The sequence below is a fragment of the Haliotis rubra genome, unplaced genomic scaffold (genome assembly GCF_003918875.1).
Source record: "Haliotis rubra isolate DU_JTF1 unplaced genomic scaffold, ASM391887v1 Scf44, whole genome shotgun sequence".
Lineage (NCBI taxonomy): Eukaryota > Metazoa > Mollusca > Gastropoda > Lepetellida > Haliotidae > Haliotis > Haliotis rubra.
This window is the reverse complement of record NW_025767124.1, coordinates 989,185-995,572: the sequence shown is the minus strand read 5'-3', so window position 1 is coordinate 995,572 and position 6,388 is coordinate 989,185.

The window sequence follows — 6,388 nt, the reverse complement described above, 5'->3', positions numbered from 1 at the left end:
ATTGAAGTCAACGGGACATTGCCTTGATCCCAAGGAACCCCAGGATTCCCTTATCTACAGTGAATATAGGGCTTCTATATGAACACTTATATCATAATATAGATGTGATCTTGGTGCACTGAATTAGTTCAGCAGTATGTGTACTGAAATAGAAGGGACCTCTGTCAAAGAGAACTGAAATAAAATTCAAGGGACATTCAGAAACACTGATATACACAGTAGCACTTATAACAGAAGATAGCTTTTATTATAACAGGTTTTTATTGGGAGATATGAACTGGTCAATTTCTCCGGGTATCCTACATGTAATGAAAAGGACTTGAAACCTTATCCTCTATGCACTCTTATAGATCCTTGTTACAAGGCAGAGGAATTGTTAGTTGCAGGTTAAGTTGTTATCAGTCAGTACACATTGTACAGTGTGCTTAATGTGTCAACTTCACTAAGGTCTTGAGACCTGCTTCCCTCTGGCATGAACTCAACGACTGTTAAAAGGGTGTCCTCCCATTTGTGAGAACTCCCAGTTGTGAGACACATTAATTAATGGTTCAGTGCACATAGGTGGTGTTTCCACATCCCTACAATGAAAGTGGGATCAGCCCAGCCCAGTACCCACAGGAGGCATAGTTCATTGATGAGTTGACTAATGAAATAGATTATCAAAGATTATATTTACACAGAAGAAATAGTTCATTGAATATTTTAGTTATTCAGAAGAATATGTAATTATGATAACACATTTTTATTGACTATTATGAAGTTTGAAAGTCATTTCGGTTTAAACATATTTTATTATTATTTATGAAAATGAATTGGGATTGGTGAAGTATTACTGCTTATGTTAACACCGCTCCCATGCAACATAAAATATAAAATGAAATGGAGGATGTGACGTCATCGATATTGACTATTGCATAAATATATTTTTAAGTACATATAAATATATACAGATTACATCAAATACAACTATTCTCTAAGTAGTCATAATTAGAGACTTACAGTTGTGTGTGTCTAACAAGCTATGTAGGAATATAAATCAATCACGAGAAGGTTGTTGAGTTAATTTCAGTATTTCCCTGTGAAAATTTGAAGGTTGTGTCTTGATGATATAATCGTGGAAGGATTCAAATATTTTCTGGTTTACACAAGGAGTAAATTCTTTGTTTCCGTTCAAAAAATTATCCTGGTTATAACGGGTAGTTGATATCCACAAGAGCAACATGCACTGTCTATTAAATGTCTGTTATACTTATCGGCCGTAAATCTGAGTAGGTAAATTAATTTCTCTTTGATCACGAAGTTACCTACACAAAGTGTTTAATTATTAAAGACATTTACATGAGTAAGTTAATCAATTTATCTTATAAAGTTTCATGAAGTAACCTCCACAAGATTCAGTTACATAGCAAATCAGTAATTAGCTAGGGTGAATCCATTCTATCAGACAGGGGAGTATGGTGTGTTTTCGTTGTTAATTACCTACTCCACTGTCTCACAACTGGGAGTCTCACAACTGGGAGTTCTCACAAATGGGAGTAGACCGTTAAAAGAAGTGTAAAACCCATCTCACTTACCCACCCACTCGTCAAGTCAGTTTGTGTCAAAGGTCACTAGGTCTGAATGAACCGTGGATTTGTCTTATAGCCTAAAGATCTATTTATTTGATCTAGATTGTAGGATGAACCAGGATATGTTGTCTGATAATCAGCAAAGTTCATACTAGTAGGGAGTAAGAAATGAATTGCAGGGATCTCCTAAAGTCAAATTCAAAAATTTCCAGTGGCTTTTAATGCTTTGGAAGATAATTATGTACATTTCGTGGCACATGGCTATCAAGTATACCAAGTGGCAATAATACGGAGCTGTTATTATGTTTCTGTTATTATTCTTTTAATTTCATCAAGTTTTATGTTTATCATGGCTGTGAATAGTGGAAACATCTTTATGCTAAATAATGTGAACGGTAACCTACCGAGCATATGTGTAAATATTTGATGGTTCAAATTATAGCATGTAGATGACTGTATGTCAATATTAAGAGTTTACCATTCTTGAAGCATATAGGAACTCAGGTCCCTAAATGTGTTATTAACACAATTTCAAGATACATTAATATATCTTTCCTGTAATTTTATAAATGTTTTATTGTTAGGAAGTATTGAAGGAATGGTTTTATGAAATTTTGTTTTTTTCACTTTGCACTCTCATAGAGTTAGCCATCTATTTCCTGAAACTCTTTTGAGGATATGATATTTGTAAGGGCCAGGATAAGGCAGCTTTTGCCTCTCATAACTCTCCTCAATTCTTGTGAAATAGCATAAGATGATTTCATGGTTGGTTGTCAAGTTTAGATAGTGTTGGTGATGAACATCTCAAGAACAGAATGAAATGACATTAATTTGAAGTACAACGCAAATATTATAGATGACAGCTTCTTCTTTATTGTATGTCACAACGTTTCTGGGCTATTCCTCGCCCTTCAAATCAAATCATATTTGTATTTCCTGAATACTGATTTTGCCACACAAAAGCTTCACCTTGCAGATCACATGCCCTTCATCTGAATACAACTATCTCATGAAAATGTGTTTCTCAGTGACTGAAGATATTTTTGTAAAAGATACAGCTTGTGTGAACTTGGCAGAAACAGTTGTAGGACCCTGTCACAGAAAATATTTTTGGGGTTATGAAACCTTAGATTTATAGAGGATACTAAACCACCTTCCGTGTAATACCATTTTTATTAATCGAGTTAATGATTTGGTATCAAACGAGAGAAAATGAGTTTTATGCTAAATCATTCACGAGTTTGATAAAAATGGTATTTCACGGAAGCGAGTTTAGTATTCTGTTTATTACTCTCCAACATAAAGTGATAAAAACTGCCTACATAGTGTGATGACTCGGCTTTCCAGAGTCAAGCAAGGTCTAATACCATTGTGACAGAGGTATTAGCATTGTGACGTCATAACTGTAAACCATTATGACGTCATACGTCTAGCGGTATTACACTAGTGTAATATTGCTGTAAATATATTACACTGCAGTATCTTCCATGGGCTAGAAATAAGAGAGATTTATGAAACACCTTAGAAGAGTAATTTAGATGATAAAGTATATGAGTAGTGTTATCAAAGTGGCCATCCTGTTTTAGATTTTTGTTTGTGATCAGAGACTTGCCCTAAAAACCATAGTGTCATTGAGGCAGACTGAAAGTAGTGCCTATATAAAGTATGTTTCATTTTTGATTGAATACTAGTATCACATAAATACATCGTAGTACAGTCTTCAGCACACCTCATACAGGAAACAAAAAGTTATGATACGTTGCCATGCCTGTGGAAGGTCAGAATTATTAAAAACACCTCTCCACATGATGATGTATTGTTCTATTAATTGTAAAAATTATCCTTTTATAATCATGTGAGATGTATGTATAATTACCATTATCTTCACATTCATGTGCAATATTATGTCAGAACTCCGGGGAAATCCTTTGTCCAAGCAATGACAAGAGCATGGCTTTATCAAGAAATCTTTCCAATCCCTCTCCCTTCAACCACCCTTGACGATTCGACCTGTGAAGATCCGGGGTAGAATAGGTCTTCAGCAACCCATGCTTGTCACAAAAGGCGACAACCACCCTTGACCACCCAGTGTACCTCCATCTGGAAACTATTATAGACATACCATGCACCCACTCCCCTTCATAGCTTTGCTTGAGAAGTGACATCATCTTTTGTGACCAAATTGGGCGATCGTGTAGCCAAGTGGTTAAAGCATTCCCTTGTCATGCTGATGACCTGAGTCGATTCATCACATAGGTGCAAAGTATCAAGCCCATTTCTCTAAAATTCTAAATATAGCACAGGGAATCCCCTGGTTACGACCAATGTCAGCTCTAAGAGTTACGCTCAGTCATTATAACTACACTTTTAAGTGTAATTCTTAGCTGAGAATTTTCTTAGCGACTTAAGAGTATTCTTAAGAAATTTCTGAGAATTTTTATAAATACGGCCCCTGGTGTCCCTTTCGAGTCCACCTTTCTGTTGCTCATTCTTGGAGTTTGATTTGACAGGATTCATGTTATTTGAACTGGATGTTGATAAAGCTGTTGTGAAGATGTTTTTATCCGTTATATTTTAGGTAGGCCATGTTGTGTTGATCTATTGAAGGCGGAGGGATTGAAAGAACTTCTTGTTTGCTATAATGTTGCATTCTAGCTACGTTTGGACATAACATGGCATTGGTGGCCTAGTGGTGTAAGGTGACAAATCAAAGTGTCAGAACAGGATGATGGGTTTGAATCCCAGATTCTGTCTGACCTTGTTTCTAGGTTTGTCAGCTTTCGGGGGTTCCTCCCAATTTAAACTGACGTGTCATTTTATGACTGAAATACTGTTGAAAATGGCATTAAACCACCTCATACATATAACATGGCTAGCTCCTGTTAGGTGGAACATCATTTGTCTTCATAACTTTACAAAACATTCCAGATTATGTCCATTCCATGTATTAATCTGTTACTGTAAAATAAATAATCAACTGTTTGTGTGTTTCGTTCTGATTGCTTAATGATGTTCCTGAAGCACAAAACCGTGAATATCCGGGTTAGAATATTGATCTTCAGTAACCCATGCTTGTCGTAAGAGGCGACTAATGGGATCGGGTGGTCAGGCTCCCTGACTTGGTTGACATGTCATCGTATCCCAATTGCGCAGATCGATGCTCATGCTGTTGATCACAGGATTGTCTGGTCCAGACAGGATTATTTACAGACCGCTGGAATATTGCTGAGTGCAGCATAAAACTTAACTCCCTCACTCACTCCTGAAGCACAACAATTTGTCCAACGTCAATTTGCTCTGACCCGTTTGTCGTAAGAGGCAACCAACGGGATCGGGTGGTCAGTTTCGCTGACTTGGTTGACTTCTCGTACATGTCATCATATCCCAGTTGCTTAGATCAATGCTCATGATGTTGATCACTGGATTGTCTGGTCCATGCTCAATAATTTATAGTCTGCTGCCATATAGCTGGAATATTGCCAGGTGCAGCGTTAAACAACAAACCAACAATAGTCAAGATTGATTGTGTTGACAACATGGCTCATGAAGATGTTATGTCCATTTTTGATGCAACTCTAAAATTCACTTATCTGACTCTGTTGAAAGATTATTGTTGATGTTTAGTTGCCTACTGTTGTTCAATAATCAAGCCAGGAGAATTAATGTGATGTGGGCTGACATTCACAGTGACTCCCAAGTAGAGGTGTATGTTATAAAATTGGGTGTGCACTGTTAGAATGATAAACCAGTCCGAAGGTAACCTTTGTACCATGTATAGGTTCTGGTTTTTCTCATGAGTCTAGACCTGACCTATCACTAATTCTAAAATCATACATAAATAGCTTTGTTTCATCCCCTCAATCACACACACCTAGACCATCGTTTATTACATACTACTGTTCCTTAAAACATACACGAGACTCAGACCAGCAGACCATTTTTGATATTGAACACCGCTGGAATCAAGAGAAGGTCACAAGCACAGCTTGTTGGAATAGCCAACTGAGGAGGATTGAGTTGTTGTATTATATGCAGTTGTGGATTGTATGTCAAACTCAGTACTGATTGGTGCTCATGCTATTGGATGGGTGACCATGTTTGGCAGCTTGACTCATGAGCGTTTCTAGGACTTCAGTCCTGCCCCACAAGGCACACGTGGTCTCACCTTAGGCAGTTTGTTTAAAATTGCCTCTGTTTACTCAAGAGTGAATGGGTACCTGGTTGGATGAGCCATATAGTGATGTGCCTCCCAGGCAGCTTGGGTTAACCAGGGGTAACAATGTCTTAGCGCTTTGAACATGCACAAGTGCATGGATACAGGGGCTCCATAAATGTCCAGTATTATCATTATTAGCCACAGGTATGCCTTGATGTAGATTGAGTATAGTTTAACACCATTTTAAGCAATATTCCAGCAATATCACGGCAGGGGACACCACAAATGGGGTTCACAAATTGTACCCATGAGGGGAATCGAACTCCACCTTCGGCATGGCATGATTTAGCTTTAATCACTCAGGCTACCCCACCGCCACCCTTGATGTAGAGGGCAGTGAGGTAGCCTAGTGGTTAAAGCGTTTGCTCGTCACCCCAAAGACCCGGGTTCGATTCCCCACATGGGTACAATGAGTGAAGCCCATTCCTGGTGTCCCCCGCCGTGATATTGCTGGAATATTGCTAAAAGCAGCGTAAAACCATACTCACTCACTTCATGTGGACCTAAACCTTTTTTCAGGCTGGTATGCTCATTCCCATGCTCCCTCCCTCACGTTACAGGATCTGCTGAATATTCTCCCACAAAGACAACAGCAACAAATGGC